Genomic DNA, 20,574 nt, shown 5'->3' on the forward strand with positions numbered 1-20,574 from the left:
GCACAACTTTTTAGGTCATCAATTTTCTAATTGTGGTTTTTCAGCTGTACTGTTTGAAAATAGATTAAAGTACAATGCTGTGCCAGACATTCCCTCTTTTGCTCATTAAAATTTTGGTTGCATGCCTGTTGCAGCTTGTCAACAGAAAACACACATGTTTGAGTTCACTCTTTGGCTCTCACGATGAATAAAAAAGAGAGAACTTGAGAAAAAATTAAAATAAGTGCATTGTCATGAATCTGAAGTAATGTTTTTTGTTAACAAATTGCTCAATAAGTTTATATAATCATGTTGAGTCTGTCTTTTAATTTAATCTTGTTCTCTTGACTGATTTGGGACCATTTTATTTTTCGGTCAATTTTTAAAAATGGGCCTTTTTGGGTCAGGATTTCTGGTTTAAAGGCAGTGGACTGGACACTATTGGTAATTACTCAAAATAATTATTAGCATAAAACCTTTCTTGGTGACGAGTAATGGGGAGAGGTTGATGGTATAAAACATTGTGAGAAACGGCACCCTCTGAAGTGTCATACTTTTCGAGAAAGAAGTAATTTTTCACGAATTTGATTTTATGAGTCTCGAAATCAACTATCTAAACGCACACAACTTCGTGTGACAAGGGTATTTTTTCTTTCATTATTATCTCGCAAGTTCGATGACCGATTGAGCTCAAATTTCCACAGGTTCGTTATTTTATCGTTATGTTGAGATATACCAACTGTGAAGGCTTGCCTTTGACGATTACCAATAGTGTCCACTGCCTTTAAAAATCTGCAAAGGGGTTAATCCATTTCTAAAAATTGGCCGAAAAATAAAATGGTCCCAAATCAGTCAAAAGAACAAGTTTAACCCCTTGCAGATTTTTAAACCAAAAATTGTGACCCAAACAGGCCCATTTCTAAAAATAAAATGGTCCCAAATTATTCAAAAAAAAACAAGTTTAACCCCTTGCAGATTTTTAAACCAAAAATCCTGACCCCAAAATGCCCATTTCAAAAAATTGGCCGAAAAATAAAATGGTCCCCAATCAGTCAAAAGAACAAGTGTAACCCCTTGCAGTTTTTTAAACCAAAAATCCTGACCCAAAAATGCCCATATTTAAAAATTGGCCGAAAAATGAAATGGTCCCAAATCAGTCAAAAGAACAAGTTTAACCCCTTGCAGTTTTTTAAACCCAAAATCCTGACCCAAAAATGCCCATTTCTAAAAATTGGCCTAAAAATAAAATGGTCCCAAATCAGTCAAAAGAACAAGTTTAACCCCTTGCAGTTTTTTAAACCCAAAATCCTGACCCAAAAAAGCCCATTTCTAAAAACTGGCCTTAAAATAAAATGTTCCCAAATTAGTCAAAAGAACAAGTTTAACCCCTTGCAGATTTTTAAACCAAAAATCGTGACCCAAAAAGGCCCATTTCTAAAAATTGGCCGAAAAATAAAATGGTCCCAAATCAGTCAAAAGAACAAGTTTAACCCCTTGCAGATTTTTAAACCAAAAATCCTGACCCAAAAATGCCCATTTCTAAAAATTGGCCGAAAAATAAAATGGTCCCAAATCAGTCAAAAGAACAAGTTTAACCCCTTGCAGATTTTTAAACCAAAAATCGTGACCCAAAAATGCCCATTTCTAAAAATTGGCCGAAAAATGAAATGGTCCCAAATCAGTCAAAAGAACAAGTTTAACCCCTTGCAGATTTTTAAACCAAAAATCGTGACCCAAAAAGGCCCATTTCTAAAAATTGGCCAACAAATAAAATGGTCCCAAATTAGTCAAAAGAACAAGTTTAACCCCTTGTAGATTTTTAAACAAAAAATCGTGACCCAAAAAGGCCCATTTCTAAAAATTGGCCTAAAAATAAAATGGTCCGAAATCAGTCAAAAGAACAAGTTTAACCCCTTGCAGATTTTTAAACAAAAAATTTTGACCCAAACAGGCCCATTTTTTAAAACTGGAAGAAAAATAAAATGGTCCCAAATTAGTCAAAAGAACAAGTTTAACCCCTTGCAGTTTTTTAAACCAAAAATCCTGACCCAAAAAGGCCCATTTCTAAAAATTGGCCTAAAAATAAAATGGTCCCAAATTAGTCAAAAGAACAAGTTTAACCCCTTGCAGATTTTTAAACCAAAAATCGTGACCCAAAAAGGCCCATTTCTAAAAATTGGCCGAAAAATAAAATGGTCCGAAATCAGTCAAAAGAACAAGTTTAACCCCTTGCAGATTTTTAAACAAAAAATTTTGACCCAAACAGGCCCATTTTTTAAAACTGGAAGAAAAATAAAATGGTCCCAAATTAGTCAAAAGAACCAGTTTAACCCCTTGCAGTTTTTTAAACCAAAAATCCTGACCCAAAAATGCCCATTTCTAAAAATTGGCCGAAAATAAAATGGTCCCAAATCAGTCAAAAGAACAAGTTTAACCCCTTGCAGTTTTTTAAACCCAAAATCCTGACCCAAAAAAGCCCATTTCTAAAAACTGGCCTTAAAATAAAATGTTCCCAAATTAGTCAAAAGAACAAGTTTAACCCCTTGCAGATTTTTAAACCAAAAATCGTGAGCCAAAAAGGCCCATTTCTAAAAATTGGCCGAAAAATAAAATGGTCCCAAATCAGTCAAAAGAACAAGTTTAACCCCTTGCAGATTTTTAAACCAAAAATCCTGACCCAAAAATGCCCATTTCTAAAAATTGGCCGGAAAATAAAATGGTCCCAAATCAGTCAAAAGAACAAGTTTAACCCCTTGCAGATTTTTAAACCAAAAATCGTGACCCAAAAATGCCCATTTCTAAAAATTGGCCGAAAAATGAAATGGTCCCAAATCAGTCAAAAGAACAAGTTTAACCCCTTGCAGATTTTTAAACCAAAAATCGTGACCCAAAAAGGCCCATTTCTAAAAATTGGCCAACAAATAAAATGGTCCCAAATTAGTCAAAAGAACAAGTTTAACCCCTTGTAGATTTTTAAACAAAAAATCGTGACCCAAAAAGGCCCATTTCTAAAAATTGGCCTAAAAATAAAATGGTCCGAAATCAGTCAAAAGAACAAGTTTAACCCCTTGCAGATTTTTAAACAAAAAATTTTGACCCAAACAGGCCCATTTTTTAAAACTGGAAGAAAAATAAAATGGTCCCAAATTAGTCAAAAGAACAAGTTTAACCCCTTGCAGTTTTTTAAACCAAAAATCCTGACCCAAAAAGGCCCATTTCTAAAAATTGGCCTAAAAATAAAATGGTCCCAAATTAGTCAAAAGAACAAGTTTAACCCCTTGCAGATTTTTAAACCAAAAATCGTGACCCAAAAAGGCCCATTTCTAAAAATTGGCCTAAAAATAAAATGGTCCGAAATCAGTCAAAAGAACAAGTTTAACCCCTTGCAGATTTTTAAACAAAAAATTTTGACCCAAACAGGCCCATTTTTTAAAACTGGAAGAAAAATAAAATGGTCCCAAATTAGTCAAAAGAACAAGTTTAACCCCTTGCAGTTTTTTAAACCAAAAATCCTGACCCAAAAAGGCCCATTTCTAAAAATTGGCCTAAAAATAAAATGGTCCCAAATTAGTCAAAAGAACAAGTTTAACCCCTTGCAGATTTTTAAACCAAAAATCGTGACCCAAAAAGGCCCATTTCTAAAAATTGGCCTAAAAATAAAATGGTCCGAAATCAGTCAAAAGAACAAGTTTAACCCCTTGCAGATTTTTAAACAAAAAATTTTGACCCAAACAGGCCCATTTTTTAAAACTGGAAGAAAAATAAAATGGTCCCAAATTAGTCAAAAGAACCAGTTTAACCCCTTGCAGTTTTTTAAACCAAAAATCCTGACCCAAAAATGCCCATTTCAAAAAATTGGCCGAAAATAAAATGGTCCCAAATCAGTCAAAAGAACAAGTTTAACCCCTAGCAGATTTTTAAACAAAAAATCGTGACCCAAAAATGCCCATTTCTAAAAATTGGCCGAAAAATGAAATGGTCCCAATTCAGTCAAAAGAACAAGTTTAACCCCTTGCAGATTTTTAAACCAAAAATCGTGACCCAAAAAGGCCCATTTCTAAAAATTGGCCAAAAAATAAAATGGTCCCTAATTAGTCAAAAGAACAAGTTTTACCCCTTGCATTTAAACCAAAAATCCTTACCCAAAAAGGCCCATTTCTAAAAATTGGCCGAAAAATAAAATGGTACCAAATCAGTCTAAAGAACAAGTTTAACCCCTTGCAGATCTTTAAACCAAAAATCCTTACCCAAAAAGGCCCATTTCTAAAAATTGGCCGAAAAATAAAATGGTACCAAATCAGTCTAAAGAACAAGTTTAACCCCTTGCAGATTCTTAAACCAAAAATCCTGACCCAAAAAGGCCCATTTCTAAAAAATGAAGAAAAAAAGATCAGTCAAAAGAACAAGATTAAATAAAAAGACAGACTCAACTTATTGAGCAATTTGTTTACACAAAACAAGACTTCAGGTGTATTCACGACAATGCACTTTTTTTATTTTTTTATCAACTTCTCTCAAACCCCCTTTTCCTCTCTTTTTTTATTCATCATGAGAGCCAAAGAGTGAACTCAAACATGTGTGTTTTCTGTTGACAAGCTGCAACAGGCATGCAACCAAAATTTAATGAGCAAAAGAGTGAATGTCTGGCACAGCATTGTACTTTAATCTATTTTCAAACAGTACAGCTGAAAAACCACAATTAGAAAATTGATGACCTAAAAAGTTGTGCCAGTATTACATTGGATATTACACTCATGAGAGTAAAGGGTAAGGTATTGTATAAATGCACCATCGCAAGCGTTTAATTTATTTGGTTCATAATTTTGCCTATATCATCCTGGTAAGGCTAGTTAAAAGCAGGGCCACCACGTGCAGGTCCCAGGATACCAGCCCCGACACGCCCGGGAGATCATAAGGTCCCTCGTACTCTAATTAAAGAGCGCCCAGGTCCATGCCCCCGTCTGAGGGGGGCACCCCCTACTCTCGAGAGCGGTCCCTAGTCCCATGGCCTAGACTAGGAACTAACCCGTTTGGTCAACCATAGTTTGTGATAACACCAAATGATGCACCTTTAAGATCAACCACCAGATGTGAAACAACCGGCCGGGTTAAGACCCCACATGCCTCGTGCATGTGTCCAAGTCCCTTTTCGCAACAAGTCTGGAATTTCCCATGCTTTCTACCTCCGGATTCCAAACAATTCGACCGCCGCACCACCAAGGCCCTAAGATCGCCAAGTAGCGCATAAAAACGCATAATGTGTGCTTGCTTGCAATGGTGTACTTATTTACAGAAATGTTTTAAGTAGTTTAAAAACTTAATTGAAAAACACCATTAAAACATCAGGCCTAATAACACATTTAGAATAAATTAAAAAATTTAAGACAAATTACAGTGTTGCTCATTCATAACTTGACAATGAACAGCTATATTGTGTTTTAATGACTAGATGCTGATGTTTTCGTATTCGTTGCTCTCCTTGTACTTTGTAGCCTTCAGCAAGGTCAGTGGAGCTGATTCCCTCTGCACTTGATTTCGGGGAACTGCTGAATCTCTGAAAGAATAAGTTTACAGATACAAAGTTGTAAGGATGCCAAAAATTTAAATTAGCAAAATACCCTGCAGAGGTATCAAATCTGGCTTAAAAAACAATGCATAATGAAATTTGCAAATTGCTTGCCATTTCGATTGTGTGTAAAATATACATCAGGTCTTGACTAATTTGCTTTTAAGGAATTTACCTTTTACTTGAGAGTGCAGTTCCTTAATCAAAATTGAAAGCAGAAACTCACCAATTCCAGAAGTGACAGATTGTTGTTGTCCAATGAAGGCTCCACATTGACAACAGGAGTAGAGGTCTAGGTTTAGGCTGAAGCAGACACCGATAAACTCATGCATCGTGGTGACCTTAGCAGAATGCCCCAATGGGCCGCGATTCTGCAGCTTAGGTATACCCATGGAGCTTATAGCTCCATGGGTATACCAACCACTGCATTCGTTTTTGGGGGCGATGGAAATACGCTTTGAGCGGCAGGAATTCGCATTCACAAACAAAACAATTTAAGCATGCACACAAACAGGAACACATCAACAAACTCATGCAAATTGCAAGCGAAAATATAAATCACAGGAAAGGAAGCAGATAGGTTTTTAAAATTTAACAAAACTGAATTGTAAAGCACAAGAAAAAAAAGGTAACACTAGGACTGCTCAAATAACAGTGAAGTGTATCTTGCCATGTGGAACGTCGAAAGCCTTCCTGTAACAAAACAAACAGTAGATGTAAAATAATTAATTACTTTCAATTGAATTGCTTTCACTTTAGAATTTTTATCAAAAATACTTGTAGAACACCAACAGTTAAGAAAAACTTGCCACAATTGTACATTTTACAACTTGTCCTTACTTGAGATAAGACTAGTCTTTACTCTTCATGAAATCCACCCCAGGTGACTAACACTGCCACTTTCTTTGGAAGAACACGTAAAAAGTTTGTAGTAAAAGACCCCAAAATCATTTGTTTTATTTTAATCAGTTGTCCCAAGGTCAAGCAAATGCTTGCCATGCTGGCAGCTGATCATGATAAGAACTATTTTTGTTAACAATTATTACCGTAGATAAGTATTGCTTAAAGTAAACAAATGTGGTGGTGGTAAGATGCAGCAAGAAAAAGTGGGGATCATTTTCTTTTTGGGTAAAGAGCAATAGGAATTTTTGCCAGCATGTGGCATCTTCGTTTCCATGTCCTCTTCTTATATGTCACTCCACAAATTGGTTGTACTTTATAAGATTGGAATGAAACCCTACTGGCCCAAGTCCTTAATCCTTAAGTTTGGACACTGGAGAAGAAAGTATTGGGATAGTAGGGTTTCAATTAACCTGTTTACAGAGAAGGTAGTTCTTTATGCCAAGATGTATGATGATAAGTGGGTCTCAGACATTCATGTTGACATGTTGAACTTTTGGAGACTGGAGCTGCAGGCAGGAAAATGAAACAAAAGCATATTTTTGTTAAAATAACTAATAAAAATCTGACAGTTATTTCATTGTATCACCACTAAAAGTCTTTTTGTGGTTACTCTCAATTTTTCTGGAAACAATACAACCTTGATTAATAATGAGAGCGCAGAACCTTTATTATAATAGATGTTAAATTTTGCATCGGGATAAAGAATATTAATTTTTGGTTTTTTACCCATACACCGATGTGTGTTAGCACTGTATACTCAGTACTTTCCCGAGTCCTGTGAAAAAATATCACAGGCATGTTACTCGGGTGGGATTCGAACCCACGACCCTTGCAATTCTAGAGCAGTGTCTTACCAACTAGACTACCGAGGTTGCCTGGTAGCTAGAGGCAGTTTGAATCCTATGTTTTGGCAGCGGGTACCGCAACGATATAATAGATGTTAAATTGTACAAGAACTGCTGGATCCTTACCAACATTAATATGTAATAATAAAAAAATGTAAGGAAAACTGTTATTAATATCTTTAAATTTGAATTAAAATGAATAGGGAAGGTGGCATTAGCTTTCGATCCAAACCGGACCTTCTTCAAATTTAATTTGAATTCAAATATGTATTAAAGGAGTAAATTAGTAAAACCCGGTGCCTCATCAATGTGATTTATCAATGTGATTTACTGTTAAAGGCAGTGGACACTATTGGTAATTACTAAAAATAATTATTAGCATAAAACCTTTCTTGGTAACGAGTAATGGGCAGAGGTTGGTAGTACAAAACATTATGAGAAACGGCTCCCTCTGAAGTGGAGTAGTTTTCGAGAAAGAAGTAATTTTCCAAGAATTTGATTACGAGACCTCAAGTTTAGAACTTGAGGTCTCGAAACCAACCATCTAAACGCACACAACTTCGTGTGACAAGGGTGTTTTTCTTTCATCATTATCAGGCAACTTTGACGACCAATTGAGCTCAAATTTTCACAGGTTTGTTATTTCATGCATATTGCATATGTTGAGATACACCAAGTGAGAAGACTGGTCTTTGACAATTACCAATAGTGTCCACTGTCTTTAAGTGGAGCAAACAGCTTTAGGTTGGAAAAAAACCAGACATTTGTTGTTATTTTGTGGGGGTGGCTAATTTATCACAACATGTATAAATGGGTTGGCACAAATTAGCCCTTTGTGGTAAGTAGGCCTGGGCGAATTATTTCAATATCCGGTTAATGGAGAATAGGTTTTCCTATCCACAACCGCGAATGCCTTTTTTTCTTAACCGGATATCCGCATAGGCGAGAATAGCTATTTATTTCAATTTCAATTTCAATTTATAAACCAGATAGTTCTGTAATTACAACCGAGTAACCGGACATTATAAGTTATCTCACAAGCGCGAGTGGAATACGGGAAAATATAGCGCTTCTGGGTCCCATATCCAACGTGGCCGAAGGCCGAGTGGGATATGGGACGCAGACGCGCTATATTTCCCGTATTTCCACGGAATGTCTGGAATTAGGTGCGACCTTTGTGTGAATATGAAGTGAAATGTAATTGAGTGGGCCAGGCGAGTGAATGTGGTTTGACCAAGAAACACCCTGCATGCATGGGCTCAATTTCATAAAGCAGTTCAACTACAAAAAACTGCTTAGCAACTTTGCTAAGTAAAAAAATGAGTGGGGCATCAGTTGCTCAAGCAAGACTTTTACAGGCTTTATGAATTTGGGCCCTGATCTATAACACTACATGCAGTGGTTTCACCTCTATCATGAAACATCCCACTTGCTCATCAGCAGTATGAGACAAGGATAAACTGTCAATTGACCAATCCATCAAGTTCTGTTCCATTGCATATTGACCATCACAACGGTCTGACAAATAAAGTCTGACGTTCGTGCGCATATGCTTGGCAGAGTTGTGCAGAAAGGCATTGTAGAGGCTCACGTGTTCTTGCTCACACGTGCGTCCTGAGCAGAGCCTAATGGATCGGTCTATTGAGCCTACTGGCCCAAGTCCTTCTGAATCCTTCACTTTGGATACTGAAGGAATTGGGATTGTAGGGTTCCAACTTACCTGTTTACAGATAGTTACAGGGTTTTTTTGATGCCAGGCTGTATGATAAGTGGATCTCAGAGAGTTACTTGTTGACATGTAGATGTTTTGGAGACTGGAGCTGCAGGCAGGAAAACAAAGCACACTTTTTTGTAAAAAACATCTTGCGGCCCCACAAAATCATTTTGTATGAGAAAACAGGTATGCATAACTATAAAACATAGAGATTTTTTGCTCACTTTCCACTTTCTGAAACACTACAGCTGTCATCAATCATGAGGATATCGAAATTGTACCCAGTCAGTTTGCCACATTGTTTACAATTTGGTATTTATAAGTGTTGGGGTCTATCAGGTTAATTTTCGTCTCAACTTATTTTTCCACTTCAAGATTGACATTCTCAATGGCCCAGGGTGAAAAACTCAAAAAACATGTGGAAAGTAAGACCAAAAGACATGGAGGCTGTTGGTTCAAATCCCACTCTAGTAATTTTTCTTTGTTCAACCAAACAATTAAAAAACAACACATACATTGTTTTTCATTCCTAGATTTTGTGTAATGTTTACATCAGGCCTAACTGACAATACTAATTTGCTTTTTAGAAACTTTGTTTTTACTAGAGAGAGCAATTCCTTAATGGGATACCCTACCGGGCGAGTTGGTCTATGAAAAGGGTTTGAAACCTTGTGTTATGAAATATTTTAAGATATTTTAAAGGAGAATGTATCATAGTGCACACAAATATGCCTCGCATCAGGGCTTTCCTTATACCTCGTGAACTAACACGGCACACCATTTTGACTCCACAAAATGACCGACTGTGTTGAAAACACAGTTTTGAAAACATCTTTCAACCATATTCATTTCATAGTAAACGCTTTTCACAAACCGATCCAAGGCAACGTGTCCCTTTAATCACAGCCCATCTTCTTTTTGAGTGTAGGCGTCTTTGGAGATGGCAAGCCTTGCTGTAACAAAAACAAACAGTAGACTTTGCAAAATTAATGTTTCCATTACAAATCATTCAATACTTTCAAATAATAAGCTTTCACTTTAGAATTTGTAGAACAATATCTTACAGTAACCGAACAACAAAGCCAGGAAAAACCATGTAGGTGTAGATCAAGAATATTTTGATGTTGCAATCAAAACATGCAACAGTGATTGGAGGAGGTTTAGGAGGAAAATTCCTGAAACAGTTTTCTTTTTATTATCAGTTATATAACAAACCAATCTTTTAGTTTTAATTCATTGGTGAATTATGTTGGCTTGATTTTGGTCAAATTGATACTTTCCTCAAAAATGTTTCACTTTAACCTATCAGGACTGGGCTTTTTCAGACTAACAGAGAAGGGGGCACTGTGGTGACCCCCTTTTTATTTCCCACTATTTGGTGCGCTATAATAACATGAGACACTGTAATGAGCATAATGGTCTTTAAGGCCTACTGGTCCCAGTTCTTCTGAATCCTTTACTTTGGATAGCTGAAGGAGGAATTGAGCCTGTAAGGGTTTCAATTTACCTGTTTACAGAGAAGGTAGTTCTTATGGTCAGACTGTTCGATGATTGGGTCGCAGACTTCTTGGAGCTGTCGGCAAAGGAAACAAACATACCTTATTGTTAAAAAGTAATATTTCTTACCCTTACTTCATCGTGGCACCACAAAAGTAATGTGGTACAATCAAATACAAATTTAATGGCTCTGCATACCATAATCAAATAATAGTGCTGCTTCGTGAAAAAAAAAATATATATATATATATATAATATATAGGACACTTTACAACCATACACATGTCAATGGGAAAGTACACAACCATACACAAGTCAATGGGAAACTACACAACCATACACAAGTCAATGGGAAACTACACAACCATACACAAGTCAGTAGGACACTTTACAACCATACACAAGTCAATGGGAAACTACACAACCATACACAAGTCAGTAGGACACTTTACAACCATACACATGTCAATGGGAAACTACACAACCATACACAAGTCAATGGGAAACTACACGACCATACACACGCCAATGGGAAACTACACAACCATACACAAGTCAATGGGAAACTACACGACTATACACAAGTCAGTAGAACACTTTACAACATTACACATGTCAATGGGAAACTACACAACCATACACAAGTCAATGGGAAACTACACAACCATACACAAGTCAGTAGGACACTTTACAACCATACACATGTCAATGGGAAAGTACACAACCATACAAAAGTCAATGGGAAACTACACAACCATACACAAGTCAATGGGAAACTACACAACCATACACAAGTCAGTAGGACACTTTACAACCATACACAAGTCAATGGGAAACTACACAACCATACACAAGTCAGTAGGACACTTTACAACCATACACATGTCAATGGGAAACTACACAACCATACACAAGTCAAAGGGCACTTCACAACCATACACAAGTCAATGGGCACTTCACAACCATACACAAGTCAATGGGAATTGACACAACCATACACAAGTCAATGGGAAACTACAAAACCATACACAAGTCAATGGGAAACTACACAACCATACACAAGTTAATGGGAAACTACACAACCATACACAAGTCAATGGGAAACTACACAACCATACACAAGTCAATGGGAAACTACACAACCATACACAAGTCAATGGGAAACTACACATATATATATATATATATATATATAATAGACATATTTTGCACTTTTTTTGTTTCATTAAGTAGCATGAAACTTCTCTCCTGTCTAGTTTCATGATTAATTATGCAAATGAGTAAAATAAAATGAATTTTTAAGTTCAAGTCATCAAGTTAAGTGTCTACATTGAAAAATTGAAATTGGAAATACTTTGAAGGAAATAATGGAAATAATTTTGAAGGAAAGCAGGTTTCTAAAAAGTGTTCAACTTCAGAGGCCGTTTTCTCTGATTGTTAATTTTTTTTATGGTATAGCAGTGCGTGCTACTTTGTGAAAACGCCGACGATATGCTCTGAAATATTTAGGATTCAAATATTGTTTGATTGGGTTCAAACCTTCCCCTTAAACAAGCCCCACCAATAACCATAGCAGGACCCTTTTTGTACTTATTTGGGGTGGGGGGGTGGCAACAGGCAGGGGTTTTGGGACTTGCCATAAATTTTCATTTTACAAAGTTTTACATGCTGACATCAACATAATTAAAACAAATTACCATTATGGGTCAATGTTTGTTTTTCCTCAAGTTTTTGGCATTTCATTGAATGCTGACGTAACTTTGCCAAACACTGATTTGTACACTTTTACACGCTCTAAAAACAAAAGAGTTGAATCCAAAACTTGCATTAGTTTGGTGAGTGACTACACTTTGAAAGTGTTGGATCCAGCATTTTATATGTTAAATCCAGCATTTTTAAGTATTCGGTCAACAATTTAAGTGCCATTTTAGCGTTTAAAAAGCTGATCCAACAATTCAAATAAAAAAAATTGAGAAATGCTGAAATAACACTTAAATTGTTGTGTGTGGGATCAAAAAATTAAAAAGCTAGATTTAACAAACAAAACGCTGCGAGTGTTGGTTTTTAAAGTGCATCTGTCAAATCAAAGTTGACAAATTGTATTTCAATTTGTACTTTCCTCCAGGGTGTACAAATAATATTCAACAGTGTATAAAGTTCATAAAAATGTGAAGATACTTAAATACATGCAAGTGGCAGTTTGAATTAGCCCTAAGTAAGAATAACCAAGTATGTCTTGAAGAAGCCCTATGTGTGAGTTGTGCAGTGAAGCACGGGTGAGTGGGCATTGAGAGTTGCAAGTGCCTAGACACACACGCTGCATGTGATCTATAATAAAACAAGAATGGTGTAACTTCACTCTGCAATGTTTAACTGTTGGGCACACGGCTCCATGACATTTTCCTTGGGATTTGTTCTACAAATAAGCAATGGGAGACTCAGATGAACTTGGGAGCTTGAGGCCAGCATAATGTGATGAAGAGCAGACAGCAAGGCAACTCATTAAACAGCAAACCAGTAAGGTAATTTGCTTTATTAGGTGTTCCGGCCAACAGCGCGGAACACCTCTTATTTTTGTTCGGCTTTTACTTCTTATACTTCTTCTTCTTCTTCTGAATCTTCCTTGTCCCCTAACAAAAACACCTTTCCCAAGCTCGTATGAACTTGAAACTTCGCACATACTTAGATGACATCATCCGTTCTTGAGTTATGAAAATTCAAAGTTTGCTATTTCAAAAAATCATAACTTTTGATCTACATGATGGATTCTCGATACATCATCGGAAAGGTGGTTAAAAACTCTGTTAACGCCTCACAGACATGACCCCATTTTGACCTTGTCTTCCGGTTCAAAGTCGAGGGTGAAAATTCAAAAACTCATGTATAAAGAACTACGAAACTCCCCCATTGGTTGCGCGTAAAGATTTTACACGTACTATGTACAGTACATTGTACACCACTGTATGCTGTTCACTGCGGTGCATATTGCGCTGCGTGTTGTTCGAATTTCGAGCAATAAAAACCTCAAGCGTGTTTCCCACGCAACTTTGTTGAAATGTGCCCTGACGTTTTTATTTAACGAACTATAGTACAGTGTAGAAGGCGTACCGTCTATAGTCTGACAGCAGTGCTGGTACCGTGCACATGTACACGATGAATGCATGTGTACATGTGATGTACACCAGCGCGCTGTGGTAGACCCTAGAGTGCACTACAAATCTAGTCGTGAGGTTTTCGATGGGATTTCACGCATTCCATGTACACACAAACAGTATCGCCACACAACAGTACAAGGGGTGTGTAAAGTCTAGTGTACGAGTACGCGTATCCCGGATGTAGGCATGTAAACACGTCCGCTTCCTCCACACGTATGTGTGACAGCGCGCTGGGTTTTTAACTTGAATGAGATCTGTGTAAATTTTAAGATGGCCTCGCAACGTAAGCTGGACGACTTCTTTTGGAAAACGTAAAAGATTGGAAGATGATATAACAGTATATCGTACAGATTCAGTTATAGTGCTGAAAATGAAACTGTACCTGAGACTATCGAGACAATTACTCCACCTTTAAAGTTCAGCTCAACTTTATCGCCACAGGATTACAACAAGCAAACAGCAGAAACTATTTCACAAACAGTCCGTTCACAACAAATGCATCACAATTATTTTGTATCACACATTTTTGTTATAACTATTGTAATTATACTTAAAAATTGTGATTCTTGGATCTTAATGTGTATTTGGCACAATTGGAATGTTAATATAGACCTGAAAACAACCCTTACAACAAAGTATGTGGGCACTGCTCGCAATCTCTGACCAAGTTTAAATTCAGCTGCACCCACCACTAAAAATGTCCTAGCTACAACACTGTTTAGGACAATTGTTTCAAAATTGTATACATAATCTCCTTCATAATGGCAACATATCTGTGGAGTCTTAGCTTGATGGCGCCCGTCATTTGTCACATGGTATTGCATGTTCGACTGAGGTGTAACTTGGTGTATTGTTAGTCAAGAACATTAACATCTTGAACTCAAAATGACGTCATGATGATGTCCTCATGTTATTTTGACAATCATTTATTACAAATCTTGAAGAAAGGTGCCATATTTGTTTTATTTACACCAGTTTTTTACTACCGGAAACCGAACACCTAGAGTTTGTTCACAAAGTCTCAATGTCTAGTTTTAAAAAATTTTGATCAAGCATGAAAGTGGAGATCCTAAACCATGCAGACATGTTTTAATTTTAATCACAGTATATTTACTTATAACCCTTTGGTCTACAAATTAATGTTACTGTTTTAAATGTAAAATTAGAAGGAATAATGCAACTATGGTGCTTGGTGCTGTAGGCCTACCTAGTTAAAATACAGATCTGAACCAGTGAAATTATTTGTAGGCAAGACGATAATCCTTGAAAATAATGAAAATTTAAGCAACGTTTGTATAATTATAATAACCATGGCAGCGCCCAGACAAAACCGCATGTGGAGAACCCTGATGCGAGCTTGCACCTGTGCTTATAAGAGTTTCTTCATTCCTATTGGACCAGAGCAACGCCCCGGACAGTTGTGCCACATCATTCGATACGCGCGACGCGCACAATCTCCTTTTAAGGAGTTGTTTATCCGAGGGTCTTACCATTTCATAGCTGGAGGGGTGTTGTGTTGAAAGAAATTATTGACCAATTATAAATTTTGCATTTATTTTACTTTTTGACCAACAAGTGTTGATGTTTTTTGACAGAAAAGGTATTTATGAATGGAAATCAAAGTGTGTTGAATCGGTTTTCAACTAGTGGTTTAAACGCACCAAGGCCTGGTTCTTGATAATTTACCTCGACTTTGTCTCGATAAAATTATCAAGAACCAGGCCTCGTTGGGATTAAACCACTAGTTGAAAACCTCTTCACCACGTATTGATTCCCTTAGGGCTAACTTAAAACCATAACATGTTCAACCATATAATTATTAGATGTTAAATTTGCATCGAGGATAAAGAATATGAATTTTTGGGGGGTTTTATCCATACACCGATGTGTGTTAGCACTGTATACTCAGTGCTTTCCCGATTCCTGTGAAAAAAATATCACAGGCATGTTACTCGAGTTAAACCAACAAAAAATTAATATTCTTTATCCCCGATGCAAATTTAACATCTAATAATTATATTGTTGCGGTACCCGCTGCCAAAACATAGAATTCGAACTGCCTCTAGCTGCCGGGCAAGCTCGGTAGTCTAGTTGGTAAGACACTGCTCTAGAATTGCAAGGGTCGTGTGTTCGAATCCCACTCGAGTAACATGCCTGTGATATTTTGTCACAGGACTCGGGGAAAGTACTGAGTATACAGTGCTAACACACATCGGTGTATGGGTAAAAAAAAAAAATTAAAAAAAATTAATGTTCAACCATGTTTTTCTTGAAATTTTTCGATAATTCCCCCTATTGATTATTACATCAAACAAAGTTTATCAACAATTGTTCTCAACAACTGAATGAGGGCAGCATATGTGGACTTAATAGTTGAGTAATTAACTGTCGAACACTGTCAAACTTTGTGAAAACTGCGTGGGGAGTACAAACAAATTTGTAATCGACAAGGGTCTGTTTATTGAAAATTTGTCTAGGTCAAACAAATTGTCCCTTTGTGAAAACTAAAACTGCAGAGTAGTTGTTTTTTGGCCCCTATACACCTGTACTTTGATATACAATTTTAAAATTGGGAAATCTCAGTGTGTTTGTTCGTGACAACGTTAAAGAGGGAATCACGACATGCAGTGAATTTTTACCAACACATCATTTTTACGATGTCAACTGAGGGATTTAAAAAGGGTAACAATTTAAAATTCTTTTATAATCTTGACAAGTTTCCAGGCATCTTCACCTTGTTGACACGTATGCTTCCCAGCATAGGCTCGAATGTGGGGTAAAAATAAGATTTCAAAAGACTGCAGGGCTTGCGCTATAGCAAATTATCGATCAGAATTGTTTTTACAAGACCAGAATAAAAATGAGAAAGAGCTTTCCAAAAAGTACAGTATTTTTTATTATTTAGTTGAAAAACACAAGACTACTTGACTTGTTTGGTTATGACTTTACTGACCCAATGCTAAATTATTGGACCCATGTTTGCAGTCCATTCGAGCCCAGATTCATTGTGATATTTTTTATAAGATACATCATGGGATAATAAAAGCAATATCGCCCAAGCTTAATGCAGAACTTCATTCTTTACAAATAAGTTATTGTAGCGTCGACCGGGGGTTGCAATGCACACAGTTTAATGACACAAGAAGGTACAATTAACTGGCTATTCTGTCATCGTTTCGGAGCTTAATTAACACTCAACAATTCACTGAAATTACACGAGAGAGAAAGCCTAAGCCAGAGAGCGCCCTCTCTGGCGAGCAGACTTGCCAATCGACCGGCTTAGGCCAACAGCAGTGCTCCAAAGGGGAGTCGAGCCCCCAACCGGTCGATCTGCACTGCCACTACATAATGCATGATGAGTATAACACAAAATGCATGATCATGTGGGGGGGGGAAGGAGTTAAATTGCCATTAAGTTGTCTCATTAGAGCGCCACCTATCAGCAAGAATATGGGCACAATTCATCACAGCGTTGTTGTAGTTAAACTTTGACGAGAGGGAATAGTCTGCTTAATTTGTTCACTTGGTATAGGATTCTACATGTATTCAAGATTGTCTCTTCCAAAAAATTGCGCAATTTGGCAACAATTCCAAACAGGTACATATATCGATGAATTTTTTGCTATCCCCACGCTTTACCAATGGCCTTGAAAGAGCCCGTAAGCAACTCGTTTTTGAATCACCCTTTGTGGCCAAATAATAGCATGTTTACAAGTTGTTCACTTGGTTATGAATATTTAAGGTCTGAAGGCATTACTAACTTAAGAAGTAGGTCAACATGGCACAGGCAACAGCTCCATTGAAATACTTTAGCTTCTTCTGGGAATGTGTTTTAAAATATGTTTGTAAGAGCTAAACCGTCATGACAATATACATGTCAAATTATTTTAACAATTTTCAGCACAATTTGTTTTAAACAATATTCAGTGACACCAGGCATGCCAGAGCCCAATTTCATTAAGCCTGTGGTAAGTACAAAATCTTGCTAAGGGGAAAGCACTGACTTTCTTTTGGCAGGAACAGGAATACCAGCAACTTGTTGACCATAAACATGATAAAGTTTATATTATTGTTGCGACTTGTGCTACACGCACTTTTTACTTAATAGCAAAGAAAATTGGTAAGCAGCATTTTCTGATAAACGACTCTTTATCAGAACAAACTCAGGCCCAGTTTCAGAACAAACTCACTTCACTTGGAAACGGGGTTGTGCAAAATTTGACAAAAACTCGGCCTCAAAAAATGTTTAAAAAACAAGGTTTGTGCGGCAAACTCACACAAACGGAACACAGTACTTCTTTTCTGAGGGCACGTTGCACTTGGGCATGCTTTTAAAAGAATTTTAGTTGTGCACATTAACACTTTTCAATTTGGAGAAGTTTCGGACAGCGTAGGCCAATTCGGTAATTCTAAACTGCAAATTTCAGAAATGTCGTCTGCGCACCGAATTATTGAGTCAATACATGTGCTTTTTTTTCTTACTTTTCGGCCTACGGGTTGTGTTGTAAAATCAAACATTTCTTCAAATTCTGCGAATGAAAATTCTTTGCAACACTTTTATTCTCATCACTAAACAAATCTCAACTCACCTTCGCTTATCTGTAGTCGTTTGAACTCGGAAATCCGGTGAAAAAATGAATTTCTTGGAGATAAAAGACATGGAAACTTTTCAAAGTCGTCCATTTTTTCTTTGAAATGTGCAAATCATGCAGATTTTCAACTACGACCCCGGCCGGCGTCCGCCGTCCAGCCCCCAGCCAATCAGCGAACAGCTTTATATTTGCATAACAAAGCCGGATCCTCTAGAATTTTCTTGGCCAACTTTTGTGACCATATTTGGTACTAAATGGGCGGGGCTTGCAAGGGATAAAACTATTTATCTAAAAGGGTTGATCATTTACGTCTTCTTGCTTGGGGTAAACTCGTTTAATTATAAACCAGTGTTTACATGGTGAGATTATTATTGACTGATAATTAAGTGAACAATGCGACCCTTGAAGAAAATGGAAGAGACAAATTAATAGAGCTGAGATTTGTTGTCTGAAGGCCGGTTTACACGCCTCTCTAAATATTATGCATGAGGTACGTCACAATGCTAACTCAAAACGAGGCGATGGGCGCAGCCACTGCAAGTGATTGGGAACGTGCGCCCATAGCCCATAGATATAGAATTAAAATAACTAGATCGGCCGCGCGTACATACGCGCCATTGCCTGTGTAGAAAAAGTTTTTGTTCGCCATGGACGCGGTAAAAATTTCACGTTCGAAAGGCGACGCGCGGAAAATGCACACGGGAGATAGGCCTTTGACGCGCTAAATGTCACGTGCTGACGGCAACGCACAGAAAATGTACTCGGGAGATAGGCAATGGCGGCCCCCATGCCAGAACCCGCGTATGCACGCGCGGCCGATCTAGACATTTAGCGCGTCAAAGGCCTATCTCCCGTGTTCATTTTTGAGCGTCGCCTTTCGAACGTGAAATTTTTACCGCATCATGGCGAACAAAAACTGTTTCTACACAGGCAATGGCGCGTATGTACGCGCGGCCGATCTAGTTATTTAATTCTATATCTATGCTTTAAACTGGCCTTGATGCACGGAAAAAAGTTCATGTCATTGTGCATGGATGTGCTGGCGTGAGGGGGCAGTTCAATCCACAAAATGACCATCACTGCATTAGTGCAGAAAAATGTACAAAATCCCCATGAGTATCATGTTCAGGGGTAGTCTGGTTCCCAGACCCAAAAATCTCCGACTAGGCTCTGTCGAGATTTTTGTCAAGGAATCTTTGGTCAGGGGACCAGACTAGTTCAGGGGGGGGGGGGGGAGTTTTCGGCACTTCAAAGAGTCCATTGATCATGTAGATGTCTAGTGTTCACAATGCCCCCTGATCAGGCTCGTTAACCAATTCCGTAATAAATCGCAAACCAGCATATTATTTTTTTATCAAATCACTGTTAATAAATTACATTACATATTACAATAACAAGTTGAATGCGTTAGCGGGATGTTGCATATCATCTATCACCGCCAACTAATGACAGAAAATGACATGCTGAATAAAATGTAATCGTAACAGAAAACTTTTAAAACATTGCGATTAACTGAGATCAATGTATTCTTAGAATTGGACACGACGCCACGAAGTCAAGCCAAGGCTCAGCTGATATTGCCCTGTCGTTTGAAGCTGTTAAAGCCTTTTGGTCGAAACGGTTTTAGGTATAGCCTAATTTGTTTTTCTGATTACCAAAGTTTACTTTGCTACTAATGTTAATAGTGATTACTGAACGTATACTTTCCCTTTTTAAAGTATTATTTCGCTCCCTCGAAATTACAAAATGAACAAGTATTAAATTCAACTTGCTTATTATTCTACATGTCTGATTGTTAACAGTGCAGTCTGTTCATATTTTACTTTATTAACAGACAGGGCTGTCTGTTAATAAAGTAAAATGTGAACAGACTGCACTGTTAACAATCAGACATGTAGAATAATAAGCAAGTTGAATTTAATTAAATAAGTTATTGCAAAAAATACTTAAAGGCACTGTACACGTTTCTGGTAATTGTCAAAGACCAGTGTTCTCACTTGGTGTATCCCATCATAAGCATAAAATAACAAGCCTGTGAAAATGAATTGGGCTCAATATTGGTCATCGAAGTTGCGAGAAAATTATGAAAGATAAAAACACACTTGTTGGCCGAATTTGTGTGCTTTCAGATAAGAATAAAAGATGTTAAATTTGCATCGGGGATAAAGAATATGAATTTTGGTTTTTACCCATACACCGATGTGTGTTAGCACTGTATACTCAGTACTTCCCGAGTCCTGTGTGTCTTTATCCCCGATGCAAATTTAACATCTATTATATCGTTGCGGTACCCGCTGCCAAAACATAGGATTCGAACTGCCTC

The 20,574-nt window shown here is 37.3% G+C and overlaps 1 protein-coding gene across 1 annotated transcript in view; it reads left to right on the plus strand.

Annotated features, from left to right (window-relative positions):
* The first annotated feature begins 12,837 nt into the window (after nt 1-12,837).
* Nucleotides 12,838-20,574, plus strand: part of LOC139940404 (BTB/POZ domain-containing protein 16-like) — a 28,029-nt gene continuing 20,292 nt past the window's right edge. The window contains exon 1 of the mRNA XM_071936635.1: nt 12,838-13,026. The gene's annotated coding sequence lies outside the window, so the exon portion shown is untranslated. The remainder of the gene's footprint in view (nt 13,027-20,574) is intronic.

Source organism: Asterias amurensis, chromosome 8 (assembly GCF_032118995.1).
Source record: "Asterias amurensis chromosome 8, ASM3211899v1".
In the NCBI taxonomy this organism is placed as follows: Eukaryota; Metazoa; Echinodermata; class Asteroidea; order Forcipulatida; family Asteriidae; genus Asterias; species Asterias amurensis.